Below are 14,963 nucleotides of genomic sequence, written 5' to 3'. Positions count from 1 at the left end.
TTAGAAGAAGAGAAAAAGATATAAGTTGTCCTTCTCCAACCAGAAAATCTATTCTTAGAGTCTCCCTGCAGCAAGGATCATGTGGGCATCATCTCCCTGTCTGTGATGATTAGTAACATTCTCTTCAGTTTGTCTGACTTGAAGATGGGAGCGAAATGCTCTTGTCTTCCTTTTATAGTTCTGAGAGGACCCCAGGGTACATTGTTGACAAACTGACCAAGTCCTTAAACTCACAGTCTTTTCAGATTGATGGAGAGAAGTCTTTCTGGACATTGAGAAGGAAGCCTGTCTTACTTACTGGCCAGTACTCCCTCATCAGAGCTGCACCTTCCATCTTAACCACCACAACCCAGAAGTCTGGGAAGCCCATATTTTGCCGTGTCTAGAACTCTCATTGATATTGACACTCATCTGTCCCACATTCTGGGTTTTCCCAGGTCTTATAAATGTAACCCTTTGATTAGGGAGCTCATAAATGGAATCTGGATTCCAAAGGGTGCCATGATCATTTACATACAACATTATATACCACTGCTTGTCTTCTGCAAAGCCCTGGCTATTCTTCCAAGTTAACCTAACAGAAGCTGATAAGGAGACTTAGTCATCAAGGTTATATTCTGCTCAGGATTCTGTCTAATACATAGTCCAGATTTTTCTGGTAAGATAATATAAACCTGATGGGCCATAATCTCCCATTTAACTATTGAAGTCCACAGAGAGTGTTGGTTTCTTCCTATCAAATGTGACAATCTCTGATAAGCCAATTATGAAACTGCTCCCAAACCAAAGAGCAGCCTTGAAGAGCTAAGAGATTCTTTTTTGCCCTCCCCTAAATCTATAATGTCTCTGGAAGACAAAATGTGAAACCCAAAATTTCATGTTTGCACTGCTCCCAGACCCTCATTTGATAACACTGTATATCCTAACAACAGCATACCCTTCTCTATCCTTTTTGTCTAAGACCACATTTGTCCATCCTGTATGTCACTGCTATTAACCAAAACATGAACTTCAGTGGATACTTAGTATCACTTAATATTAGGGAGCAAGCTTACAGTAAGTTTTGGAAGGCTTGGTCTGGTGGTATAGATCAAAATTAATCAGCCAATTATGCAAGAGATTAGGCGTTCCTTTAAAATGATGGAGATTATCATTGTTATAGGCTCTCCATTGATTTTCTTCCCCTAGACTCATAAATCAAATCTTCTAAATTATGCCCTCTAAGACCTTATTTATGTAACTATAAAGTTCTAATGTGTAAAACCAAAATGCTCAGAAAAAAAAAAATACTCTGTGCATCAAATAACTGAAAGGGCCCCCTTTCTAGATGGGATTGTCTTCTAAAGGAGAGATTTTGTTCTGCTCTCTTAGAGATAAAGAAAGAGGTTAACTTATTTCTAATTCCAATCAGGGATGACGTGGGCGGGCGCTGAGCTGCGGCTTGGGTAAGGGTTAGTTACACACTAGTTTGCCACCCTTCCTTACCACAGCACGCTTCCACAAGGCTTTCAGTTAAAAGGCTAGCATGTGTTCCTACTTAGATCTAAATGACTGAGGGGGAGTCATTTCTGCTCTTCAGAGATTTCAGTATGATTCAGTATGAATCATGTAACATTTCGCCTTATTCAGCTTCAAAACTTGCACATGCTACAAGGGAGAAGCTGGTCTCACATGTCAAGGTTCATCCTTCCACTCCTGAGCAAATGCTAAAATCCCTTGTGCTCCACAGAAGGTCCAAGTCTGAAATCTCAGCCCTTAGGTGTAAGGGACCCTTGGTAGAAAAGTGGCAAGTGACTATGGGATCCTCATTGTCAATTAGACCTTCACTAATTAGACTTTCAATTCATGTCTGTTTTATTTTTTGATTCTTGTTCTTGGCAATTCTTTGTTTCCTGAATTCCTTGAGAATGTGGAAGATTGCATGTTGCTTTAGAGAAGCTTTCAAACCAGCTGCAAACGTCCTATGCAGCCAGACCTCAGCAAATATCATGTAGGGAAAATCCCCCTGTCTTTGAGGATTATCAGATTTCCAGTTTTGTCACTGCATTCCTGTACAACCAGTACAAGACATGCTGGGAACTCGTTCTGTCAGCAGGGAGCTCTGCCTGTGCCAAGCCTCAATCCTCAGCCTCTAGGCTACACCAGTAATGAGAAATCTCCTGAGGAGAAATGTCTACAATCCTCAGCTGACTTCTGAGAAGCATTCCCTAGAATTTCATCTCATCTAATCCTCTCTGCATGCATAATTATCTGATAACTTTAGTTACATGATTTTAATGTTTTACCTCGCTTTCCCAACTGTCTTTAGTGGGAGTACTGATCTGTAACCAACCACCTTTACTCAGGAGCCGAAATCTTAAGTGGGACAACCCAGTGGATTTTCATCAGTCCTACTCTCTATAGTATTTGACACCATCCAGAAACATGCTCTGCTCCAGCGATGCCTTTATTTCTTCAAATTCCTTTTTTCACCCTTGTAACTAATTCTCTACTTACATATGTCGAAGGATAGCAGTAAATGCCATCCCAAAATATGCTCCTTTGGTGTAATAATTATTTTGAGCTGTAGGTACCTGAAAAACGGCAAATGTGGAGAGAGCCTGTATCTGAACTCTGTTTATCTACCTAAAGACAGATCCCCCCAAAAGAATTCAGTTGTTATAAATCCCTTCTCTGGGAGTTTCGTCACCCAGGGAAGACTAATTCCTCACAAGAAAGGCCACTGGAAATCAACACCACAGCCAGACAAACTTTGTCACAAACTATCAGACATCCCATTTATTCTTCTACAAGGCCCATTCATCTTACCTAAAAAACATCTATTCTCCCCTAAGAGGCCTACGTCTCTACTCTCCTTTTCATATTAAGATGGTCTATAAGTCCGAATTCTAAGGCATCTCAGGAAGTTTACTCATTTTTCCCTGGATATCTCTTCCTGTTGTATGCGCATTAATAAACTTCTGTTTGCTTTCTCTCTCTCTCTCTCTTTTTCTATTTATCACAGGGGTCTCAGCTAATGACTCAGAAGAGTAGAGGGAAATTTATCCTCCCCTACCCAACCATCCAGTGAAAGTTTTTAGCCGTCACCCCTCTAATTCATTCTTCATACACTTTGTCCTCAGAGACCTCGTTTTGTGCCATGGCATGATTGTCCTTGCGGATGTTTACAACACGAAATCTACATGTTCCGTCCATATGTCTCTTTTTTAATATCTCAATTTTACTGAAAATGTATTTTTATAAACTCATCTTTCATCTTAAATTTCATCCATTTCCTTAATCCTTTATGTCAGTGAATACCAAGCCCAGAATAGTACTTTGTCATACCCCTACTTATTTCTAGCCTTCAGTTTTTTAGGATCCCACCCAAAGTTGTTAATGTTTTGAATCACTTGATAAATAGGTATTAATGAAAAATCTAAATGTGTTTAATGTCAATTCAAACAATCAAAATTTAACTTGAAAAGAGTGTACATATTTTGTCTATAAGGATAAGGGGTCTAAATTATGGCAATTCTTTCCTTTTCATTTTGGAGTCTGTATCTCTATATGACTCAGGTCTCAGGATTCACAGGAACTTTTCTGTATTTATACGGGATATATCTCTTGCTTCTCTCATACATCTTATCAAGAATTTCAAGATACTAGTGAAATAAGTCAATCGGAGAAAGACAACTATCATGTGATCTCCCTGATATGAGGAAGGGGAGATGCAACGTAGGGGGTTTGGGGGGTAGGAAAAGAATTAAGGAAACAAGATGGGATCAGGAGGGAGACAAGCCATAAGAGACTCTTAATCTCACAAAACAAACTGAAGGTTGCTGGGGGGAGGGGGGAAGGGAGAGGGCGGTGGGGTTATGGACATTGGGGAGGGTGTGTGCTATGGTGAGTGCTGTGAAGTGTGTAAACCTGGCGATTCACAGACTGGTACCCCTGGGGCTAATAATACATTACATGTTAATAAAAATAAGTTAAAAAATACAATAAATAAAAATAAAAAAGAATTTCAAGATACTTTTCTAAATACACATTACCACAAAATATGTGTCCTAGAGGAAAAGAAAATGGCTAGTAGAGAAGAGGTGTTAAGAATTTTGTAAACTAACATAATGCATCACAGATTAGGGGAGAAGACATAGTAATAAAATACTATGAAAGCATGTTCTGATGTTCTTGTCATGAAAACCTTCTGGAGGTTCCTATTTTTCAAAAGGATAGATGGTTATTAACAACATCAATAGATTCAAACCTATGGTCAGCAGTTGACTTAAATTTGGGGTAGCAAATGAGATATGAGTTATCACCTTTTTTTTTAATTAACCTGCCAAATTCTACAAAATGCCTCAGTCTTTTCCACTTACAAAACTTACAAAAAAAAATATATATATATATATAAAATATGTGACAGGAGTAATCTCACAAGTTTTTTTTTGAAATCTTTGTGGAAGTACCAACCCTTATAATATCTCTGGAGATGCAGCATTTTATTTTGATTTATTATTTCTGTAGCAAATTGGAGCTCTAAAACTTTCCATTTAGAACATCCAATTAGCATGGCCCTTGTACCGTAGGGTGGAAGCTAACCTGGGATTTGGCCACTTGAATTCCAAAGTAATGCTAAGAGCTGGAGAAATAATCACCATATTTTAAAAGTTCTATTGCTCCCAACACAAAGTGAATTTTATTAGAATATCTTTTATTACCTGGCATCCACAAACTCCCACTCAGATTGGCAATTCAAAGTGGTAATTTAGGGTTCATGGGAACTAAGTTTCGCTCAGAGTCAGTATTTAATACTCTGAAAAGTTTGGCTACTTTTTTTTTTCCTCCATTGTTCAGCTATACACATTAAATATTGTCATAATAATTCCTTAGGAAAAAGGAGGTTCCAAAACGTGTCGTGATGAAAAGTCCTGAGTCATACTGGTTGGATCTAAATTCAGAAATCATCACACTCTTATAATATGACCCTGCCAAAGTAAGCTAACCCCTTTCAGCTTCGGTTACCTTGTCAATGTAATGAACTTGTCAATCCCACCTGACCAATGGAGATTTTTCAATTAAATGAAATGATCTATACAAACACTTTACATACTATCTGACACAGCATAAACACTCAGTACATGCCAAAAGTAATAGCAATGGTCATTAATAATAATGTGAAAATGTGATATTGGTATGGAGTCTAAGTTAAAAGTTCTTCCTCATGTACATATTCCATTGACATCACCCACTTTCATCAAAAGGCTAATCTCCTTTCTTTGCTAATCTCTTTGCACATCTTTTATTATAAATAATCAAGCAGTTTCATTTTCTACTTTTGGAAATAGTTTTTATGGAGGACAATTGAGCTGCAATTCTTTTAACCACATGTTTCTCTATTGTGAATGAAAGAATATATTTAGTGTTCAGTCCTTCTGGGTCAAAGATGCAGCTATTTCTTCCACATCTAAATTTAGAATTTTCAGTCCAATGTGTCTCCTTTCAGCCCCCCACAACCAAAGTGTAATTTTCTCTTTTATTACAGGCATTGTTAACGATTTCATTTGATCCCAACACTGTATTTATCTTGAGTTTTGCTCTACCTCTAAAATGTAGTGGGCTAATTTTAGGACTATACTGAAGGGTTGAAATGTGTTATTTCTAAATATATTCTTGCAGCAAATTTTCATGAATAACAGAATTTAGTATTCCTTCTCCATTATCTGGTTATAACCACTATTACAATGCAGTATTCTTAGAAAAGTCTTTACATTTTAAAATCTGTTACGTAAAGTTCCCCCAAAGTGATATAAATACACACCATTCCAAGTCACTAACTGATATCTACCTGAGATGACCTAGTTTTATCATATTCTTACCTTTAAAAAAAGGTAGTATCTAAAAATTTTGATCTTTTGTAGAAATTACTGTAATATTTACTCATATATAGACATTATACTATAAATATACTTTCAAATCGTCTTGTGAATGCTACACATACACTTGGGATTTTGTAAGCCATGCATCTTTCTGTGCACAGGGAAATAACTCTTTTTCTCTCCATTTTCTCTTCTCCCACTCCTTTGGTCAAAATCTCATGTATTTAAACCTATAATCAGAATTTTCTGCTGCTAGTACATCTAAGAGGAACAGTTGAAATATTCAGGAGTCAGCCAAATTCAAACACATTTCAAATGTAAGTCAAGAGGACTACTCAGAATATGAATATGAATCATTAGAAGATTCATAAGAGCCTTAATTTAAGCAATTATTCATTATTAGTATCTATAAAAATAGTATTTAAAATAACAATCCCAAGAATTGTTAAAAAATGGTACTGTGCCAAGCATGGACAGTTGTCTTATATTACACTGCCATTGCAATTTGGTGGAGGAAAAGATGGCTAACTTACTCACATCATATACAAATACACACATAAGCACATATTTACACACACACACAAATACGCAGACTGCATGATACCATTTGTTTATCCTTAAAAAGCAAAATATTAAAACTTTTAGCACACAGTAAAGGGTAATATGTTTATCATATTGAGATAGCTTATAATTTCTTTCTTTTTTTTAAGATTTATTTATTTTAGAGAGAGAGAAAGAAAGTGGGAGTTGTGGGGGAAGGAAAGAGAGAATCTCAAGAACCCCACTGAGCACAGAGCCCAGCTCAGGAGCTTGATCTTACAACCCTGAGATCATGACCTGAGCCAAAACCAAGAGTTGGTTGCTCAACTGACTGAACCACCCAGCTGCCACAATAGCTTAAAATTTCTTATAATAGTCAATATAAAGGAAATTATCCTCTGTGCAACTGCACTGAAATTGAATATTTCTATACATCAAAAGTCATTCTACAATACTAATAGAAGATATTTTCAAGATAAACCTCTAAAGGTAAGAAGCTAAAATATATAAACATCCCCACACATTATAAAGTACAATAAACACACAATACGCAATTCACAATGAATATGAGAAAGAAAGGAAGTACTAAAAATCATAAACATGCTGCAGAACTTTACTAGAAATAAGAAAGGTGCAAAGAATTAAACTTACTAGAAATAAAGGTGCAAAAAAGTATCACAATATACTTAATATTCATCTTCTGCAAATAGTCATGAAACAAATTTTTAATGTCAGCTCCTTTGTTTTAAAGCCTAATTTATGCCCAATTTATGCTCACCTTATAATCTACCGAACTTCTGGATAACATCATTTACTTGGTTTAATCACCTCAGAGAACCTTTACTCCAGAAGGATAAATGTCTAAGTTGATATGATTGTCATCAGAAAAAATACTCAGTAAGATCACAAGTTTATGAAATTTTTCAAGATTCATTATCCTACCCATTATGTAATCTTTCTTGGTAAATTATCTATGTATACTTTAAAATAACGTATATTCTGTTGTGGTATGACATGTTGCACTTTTCCATTTTGTATTTCAAAAATTATTTACATCAAGTTGGTCAATAGTATTCTAGTCTATGCCCTTGTTTATTTATTTGGCATTCAGAGATTTCAATACCTATTATGTTCATATTTTAGAATATAGAATCAACACAGTGTTTTCCAGTTTATTAAGAATACTTTAATTTACAGGTTTGTTCTGTATAAGTAACTTAGTTTACCTACAAATGAGAAAGAATAAAGAGGTGGAAGTAAGCTTTTGGTCTCTGGGCTCATTCATGCAGCTATACACCATTAGTCTACAGGATTAGGGCTGGGCCCAGCTGGGTTTATTTATTCTTGGTCTAGTAGTTTCAGAAATTACTGAGGGGGATGTTACAGTCTCCAGCTGTGATTGTGAATTTGTCTACTTCTCCATTTAGATTTGTCAAATTTGGTCTATTTTTAAAGCTCTGATATTATGTACATACATATTTAGGACTGTCATATTTTTCTGGTGAATTGAATTTTTGCCATTATGAAATGTCCTTCCTTGTCTCTGATAATACTCTTTACAGCCATACCAACTTTCTTCTGCTTCCTCTTAGCATGGTATATATTTTCCCTATACTTTTTACTGTTAGCATTTTTATCTCTTTGATACCGAATAAAATCAAGGCTTGCTCTTTTATTCAGCCTGACAACTTTTTTTTTTTTTTTGAGTGCTTAATACATTTACATTTAATGTAATCACAATACAGTTGCTTTTTAAAATTGTTGTTGTTGTTATTTAGAGAGAGAGAAGGAGAGAGTGCATGCGCTTGCCAGCCAGGGTGGAGAGGCAGAGGAAAGGGAAAGAGAATTCTAAACAGGCTCACTGTCAGCACAGAGACCTATGCAGGGCTCAATCTCAGGACCCTCAGATCATGACCTGCGCTAAATCAAGAGATGGAAGATTAACTGACTGAACCACCCAGGTGCCCCTTAAATTGCTTTTTTGTTGTTCTATTTTTAAAAAAAAATCTATTTTCCTTCTAATTATTCCTTTTGAATTACTTAAAGACATTTAGCATTCTATTTAGGTTTCTTCTATTCCAATCCTTGGCCAAAGACAGGCATTTTAACCTTTGATCATAAATTTATGCATAATCCCATTCAGACTCTGTCCATTCCCTCCTTCCCTCCTGCAGTTTCCACTTCTCTTCAACCTGAGCAGCAAATTTCAGCTACTTCAGCAGCCCTCCTCTCCAATCTTTTCAGCTTACACTCACCTTCCTTAGGCAAAAGGCTGAGATATTTGAGTGACTTACATTATTTGTTTTCCTTTTCTTAAGGACCCAAGATTTTTACTTCTCTTTATATAATGTTTGCAAACAACTGAACCATACATTTTATTCAGTTTCACAGATGTTACAGCACCATAGGCAAGTCAAGTACCAGTTACTATGTTATGGTTGGAAGAAAAAATGTTCTGGACCTACTTTTCAGATGGATACTAATTATCAGTAGAAGAGGTCCTGAACCTTCTTAAAAACCCAGCATTACCTGTATCTACTCTGGGGGCCTGCCAGAGTTTTGTGCCCTTTTTTTCCCCCCTCCCCAAATATACTTCTGTTCCATGGAGTGTGAGCTACATTGTAAGGAACAAATGATGGGAGATCTTGCATCACTACCAGGATTTTCTGCATACCTCTTTTTTTTTTTTTTTTTTTTTTTTTTTTTTGCTTCCAGGTCACATCTAAGAGAGACAGTCCTTAAGTAATACAGTAAAGGGGTCATAAGAGGATACCCATACATAGGAAATGTTGTCAGTAAAACCAAAGCATGTCCATAAAGTGCTGTGTCTCTTCCTACAGGATGGGAGGTGCAAGTGCGGCATCTGGCCTCTCATTTTTTTTTTTTAAGATTTTATTTATTTATTTGACAGAGAGAAATCACAAGTAGATGGAGAGGCAGGCAGAGAGAGAGAGAGGGAGGAGGAAGCAGGCGCACCGCTGAGCAGAGAGCCTGATGCAGGACTCGATCCCAGGACCCTGAGATCATGACCTGAGCCGAAGGCAGCGGCTTAACCCACTGAGCCACCCAGGCGCCCTGGCCTCTCATTTTAATTGAATATTTGCTTCATTTAAATTTAGCAGACATCTTATGATTTTACTTATGATCATAAGTATTCTTATGATTAATTGTCCAACCCACTATTTGTTTTTTATTTGTTTCATTTTTCTTTAGTTCCATTTTTTCCTTCTGTCCTACTTGCTTATCAGAGCAATTATATTTCATGTTCTACTTTATCTCTTCTATTTGTATTTCAGATACACATTTTTGTTTTATTTATTAATATTTTATTGGTTCATAAGGGGATTAAAACATTCATGCTGTATTCGTGCCATCTTACTATGAATATTATATCACTTGGAATATAATGTAGACTATAAACACCTTCTACTCCATTACAATTTGGTCCCTTGTTCTTCTGTGACCCTGGTATTTCTATTGATTTCAAGCAACCTATTTCCATTTCAGCATCCCTATCATCATCTCTGAGCTACAGAGAATTAGGACTAGAAGAACATTGTACTCTCCTCACCAATTCATCAGTTTAAAAATTGGTGTAAAGGTCTTTTTAAGAGTATTTTTAGAAGATGACTAAGCAGGTTCTATATAATATTTCCATTGCAACACTCTCACCTCTCTGGCCATCAACTATTATATGCCAGGGAGAAGCTGACATTTCAAGTTCATTAACTGTATGCCATCACGGAGTTCAAGTTCAACTTATCTCTAGCAGATTATTAAAAAACTATTCCCCTGGGCTTCAGCCAAGATATTGAAATTCTAATCCCTTGTAACCACTTCCATATTAATACAGTAATCCTATTGAGCCTTGCATTTCTCCTCCTTGGTACAACACCTTCAGTATCTAATCTTATGTGTACTGTCCACTGACATTGGTGAAAACTTGCCATTATTTCAGTGTATAGTTTTCACCTTCATGGGCATTCCTTGTGATTCCCATGTGAACTATGTTGAATGCCATAGACTGAATGTCTGTCTCCTTCTCCCATTGCCCACCCCCACCCCCACCAAATTTATATGTTGAAATCCTTACTACAATGTGATGGAATTAGGAAGTAAAGCCTTTGGGAGATAACTAGGTCATGAGGGTAGAATCCTCATGAATGAAATTGGTGCCATTATAAAAGAGACCTCTTGCACTTTCTACCAGGTGAGGACACAGTGAGATAAAAAGCAGAAGGCGTTCCCTTCAGCAGCACTTGACCATGTTGGCTCCATGATCTCAAACTTCCAGCCTCTAGAACTCTGAGAAATAAATTTCTGTTATTTATAAGCCAAGTAGGCTATGACACCTTGTTACAGCAGCCGAAATAGACATTGAGTATCCAACTTAATTCATGGACACGGATGAAACATGTGGTGGTAGGATGAATACTAAGGAGAATCAGCATCACTGTCTTAGGTATAGTGCTTAAAAGACTTAAGATAGACAAAAATCATTTCCCTACGTACGTCTGAAAGAGCTTCTTTTGCTACAGTTACAGAATTTCAGATAGACCTGTGGTTAAGATTTCTGTGTTTCACCCTTATCTACTCAGATGTCTCTGTCCCATATTTCATCATCCCATTTCTCCTCCACTTGTGTATTTCCTTACTATGAGAAATCAGGGAAGGTTTCTGAATCCATGGCACCTTCAGAATAATTTCACATGTGAATGTTCATCTCCATCACATCCATGTCTAGCTGCAAGAGGAGAAAGTAGAATGTGAAGAATCGTCTGCCTAATGTTTTAATGTTCAGACATAGAGATGGAACCCATTAGTTCCATACATATGCCACTTACAAGAACTCGTTGACATGCAACACCTCAGCATGAAAAAAAACTAAGGAAATAGAGTCAAACTGAGCAAATACATGGAGAGTCCCCACTTTATTACTCTGGAGGAAGGTAATAACTATCATTTAAAATGTATTATTCCTACATGTTCTGTGAATTTACACATTCCAAAATCAGGAAAGGTGGATACATATGTTTTCTGAGGTGCATTTGTATTACGTATTTTATATCTTAGGTGATGTGTTAGTTTTCTATCACTGCTATAGGTACAACAAGCTTAGTGGCTTAACACAATTTTATTCTCTTATACTTCTGGAGGTCTTTAGTCTAATAAAAGTTTTGGCAGTGTTATGTTCCTTCTAGAGGCTTCAGGAGAAAAATTGGTTTCTTTCACTTTTGCAGCTTCTAGATGCCTTCTAGATGCACTTCTTGGTTGATGGCCCCTTCTATCTTCCAAGTGTATCATTCCAGCCGCTATTTCCATTGTCCCATCTCCTTCTCCTGCTTTTGTTATTTTTGCCCCTTATATAGACCATTGTGATTAAGCAAGCCCACCTGGATGATCCAGGATAACCATCCTACCTCAAGGTATTTTAACTTATTTCCATCTGTAGAAGTCAATTTTACTATGTGATATAACAGTCTTACTTAACCAATCTTTACTATATAAGGCAACACATGGGAATTAGCATACAGATATCTTCGCGGGTCCATTTTTTGGCCTAATACAAGTGGCATACTGTTTACATATAATTACCTTATGTTGTTACATACCTACATTACAGTGTAATCATAAAGGTGTCTTACATAGAAAATCTAGATAGGTTTATAAATCAATGAAAGTTCTGAAAGAATCTTTAAAAAATGAAGAATAAAATAGAAACTGGCATAGTATTATTGATCATGCTGATGTCCACTTAGCTCTGTCAGATATATTATAGTATATATAATATGTAGCTAATTAAAATTAATTTAATTAACTTGCTAAAATTTAATGTAAGCAGAATAAACATGGTGGCATATTGTAAGAATTCCACCCTTGCCCTAGGGAGATTATCCAAAATTATCCAAAGCAAGTAAAGAAATGAAACCGCATACTCTATTTTCAGGGCAAGTAAGAGCAAGCAACTATTCAAGCCTTAAAAATAGGTGTGAGGGCAACTTAATCGAATGTTAAATGTTAAATGTTCGGCTTCCTAGAATAAAGCACACTTAGTCATCATGTATTATTCTCTTTACAAATATTGCTGGATGTTGTTGGCTAATATTTAATTAGAGATGTTATATCCATATTCTTAAATTATATTAAGCTGTAGTTATCTTCTTATAGAGTCTTTGATTTGAAAAGCAAGGAATGCCGACCTAAAAAAATGAGGTGTGCAGTTTTCCCTCCTCTTTAATTTTTGGGAAGATTTTGGGTAGAACTGGTACTATTTTTTCTTGAGTGTTTGCAAGAATGCATAAAGGGAAGACAAGGTGAAGAAACATAGGGCAAAGGCCATATAGAAATGAGGGATCTGACTGATGCATTTACATGCCAAAGAACACCAGAGATTGCCAGCCAACTACAGAAAGCTACCAAGAGGCAAAGAAAGATCCCCCTAGAGGTCTCAGAGGGAGCATCATCCCTCAATACACCTTGATTTTGGAATTTCTAGTCTCTAGAACTAATATATTTCTGTCATTTTGAGTCACCTGGTTTACGGTACTATTACAACAGCCCTAGAAAACTAATATGGAAGGCAAATGGTAAAATATGAAAGGAAAAAAATATGTTCAAAAGTGGTACATAATTATCCAAAGAGGAAGTACAAATATCTCTTAATCAGATAAAATACTATGATCAATTTCATTCACAGCAGGAAAAATGCAAACTAAAATTGCATTCCATTTCATTTTTTACTTTCCAGATTGGCAAAAAACTCAATATATTATAGCATGCCTTGTTGGCAAGTGTATAGGGAAATAGGCATTCTCATGGATTCTTGGAGGAAGTTTATAAATTTTAATACAAATCTATCAATATCATCCATGGCAATCTCTGCCACCAAATTAAAAGGGGGGGCAAACCCTCTGATCAAGAAATTCCACTTCAAAGAATTTGTTCTATAGCTCTTCTGCACAGATATAAAATGAGTTACTTGCAAATTTTTTGTTTCCAGCAAAATACTGGAAATTACTTTATTTTATTTATTTATTTATTTTTAAAGATTTTATTTATTCATTTGACAGTGAGAGAGATCACAAATAGGCAGAGAGACAGACAGAGAGAGAGATGAGGAGATGCAGGCTCCCTGCTGAGCAGAGAGCCCCATGCAGGACTCGATCCCAGGCCCCTGGGATCATGACCTGAGCCGAAGGTAGAGGCTTAACCCACTGAGCCACCCAGGCGCCCCCTGGAAATTATTTTAATGCCTATCAATACATAACTGGTTTAATGAGCCACTATAAATCCACAAAAGGGTATAACATAAGGCTATAAAACAAAATAAGAAAACTCCATATGTGTTGAATATAAAATGCTCTCCTTAGATGCATATTTAAGAGAAAAACACAAGATTGGAATAATGTGTATGGTTTATTACCATTTACATTAAAAATAAGAAGTCAGTAGTTTATATTTTTAAATATTTGTATAGGTATTTTTATTTCATATGTATAAAATTTTTCCAGAAGAAAAAATTATTAATAATATTGTTGACCTATATTAATTTGTGTGGTTGAGGGACTAAAATAATTTTGCTTTGGGACGCCTGGGAGGCTCAGTGGTTAAAGCCTCTGCCTTTGGCTCAGGTCATGATCCCAGGGTCCTGGGATTGAGCCCCGCATCGGGCTTCTGCTCAGCAGGGAGCCTGCCTCCTCCTCTCTCTCTCTCTCTCTCTCTCTCTGTCTGCCTCTCTGCCTACTTATGATTTGTCAAATAAACAAATAAAAATCTTTAAAAAAAAGAATAATTTTGCTTTGCTATTTTGTACATTTCAAATTTTGAATATTAATAGTGATTTCTTTATTAAAAATTTAGAGAAAAATAGTATTTGATATAATTCAGCACAATTTTATTATGCATGACATCATGTAGAGTTCTTTGGTTTAATTTTATTAATGTAACAAATACTTAAATGGTACTCTCTCTGTGCCAGTTACTATTCTAAGATTTTTGGCCTCGTGTGGGTCTGGTGAACGGCAGTCTAGCAGTCACACAGTGTAGAGGTGGGCATTTATCCAAAGTGATTGATGCTGAGAATTTGAAAACAAAGAAACATTTACTGCTAGCAGCTAATAAGTAGGAGGTCTACTGTTTTATTTTAAAGGATTACAAAAGTGATTAAAGTTCAATTTTCACCTTGAAGGTCTCACAAACTAATTTATTACTGAAGTGAACATTTATAACCTTAGCTACCAATGGCTGCTCTATTCAGATTCTTCTCCTTGGCCTAACTTGTGACATTGTGGCCTTTGGTTTATCTACTTAACAGTAAATTATTAAAGTTCAAATTTCGCTGGTTCTATGAGTCCTCAAAGTAACTAATATCCCTGGTATTATATGTATTATCATTGCATAAGATTATAGGGGATGATTCTTGATGAGTTTCCTGTGTGTCTGTATGTTTTGTGAAAAAGCATTAATGGCTATTCTGGACTGTTTTTTTTTTTTTTTTTTTTTTCCAAAGGTATGACCAGGATTCATCACCTGTGACACAAACCACTATGTATGCAACATCCA

The sequence above is a fragment of the Mustela nigripes genome, chromosome 15, assembly GCF_022355385.1.
Source record: "Mustela nigripes isolate SB6536 chromosome 15, MUSNIG.SB6536, whole genome shotgun sequence".
NCBI lineage: Eukaryota > Metazoa > Chordata > Mammalia > Carnivora > Mustelidae > Mustela > Mustela nigripes.
This window is presented reverse-complemented; position numbering follows the sequence as displayed.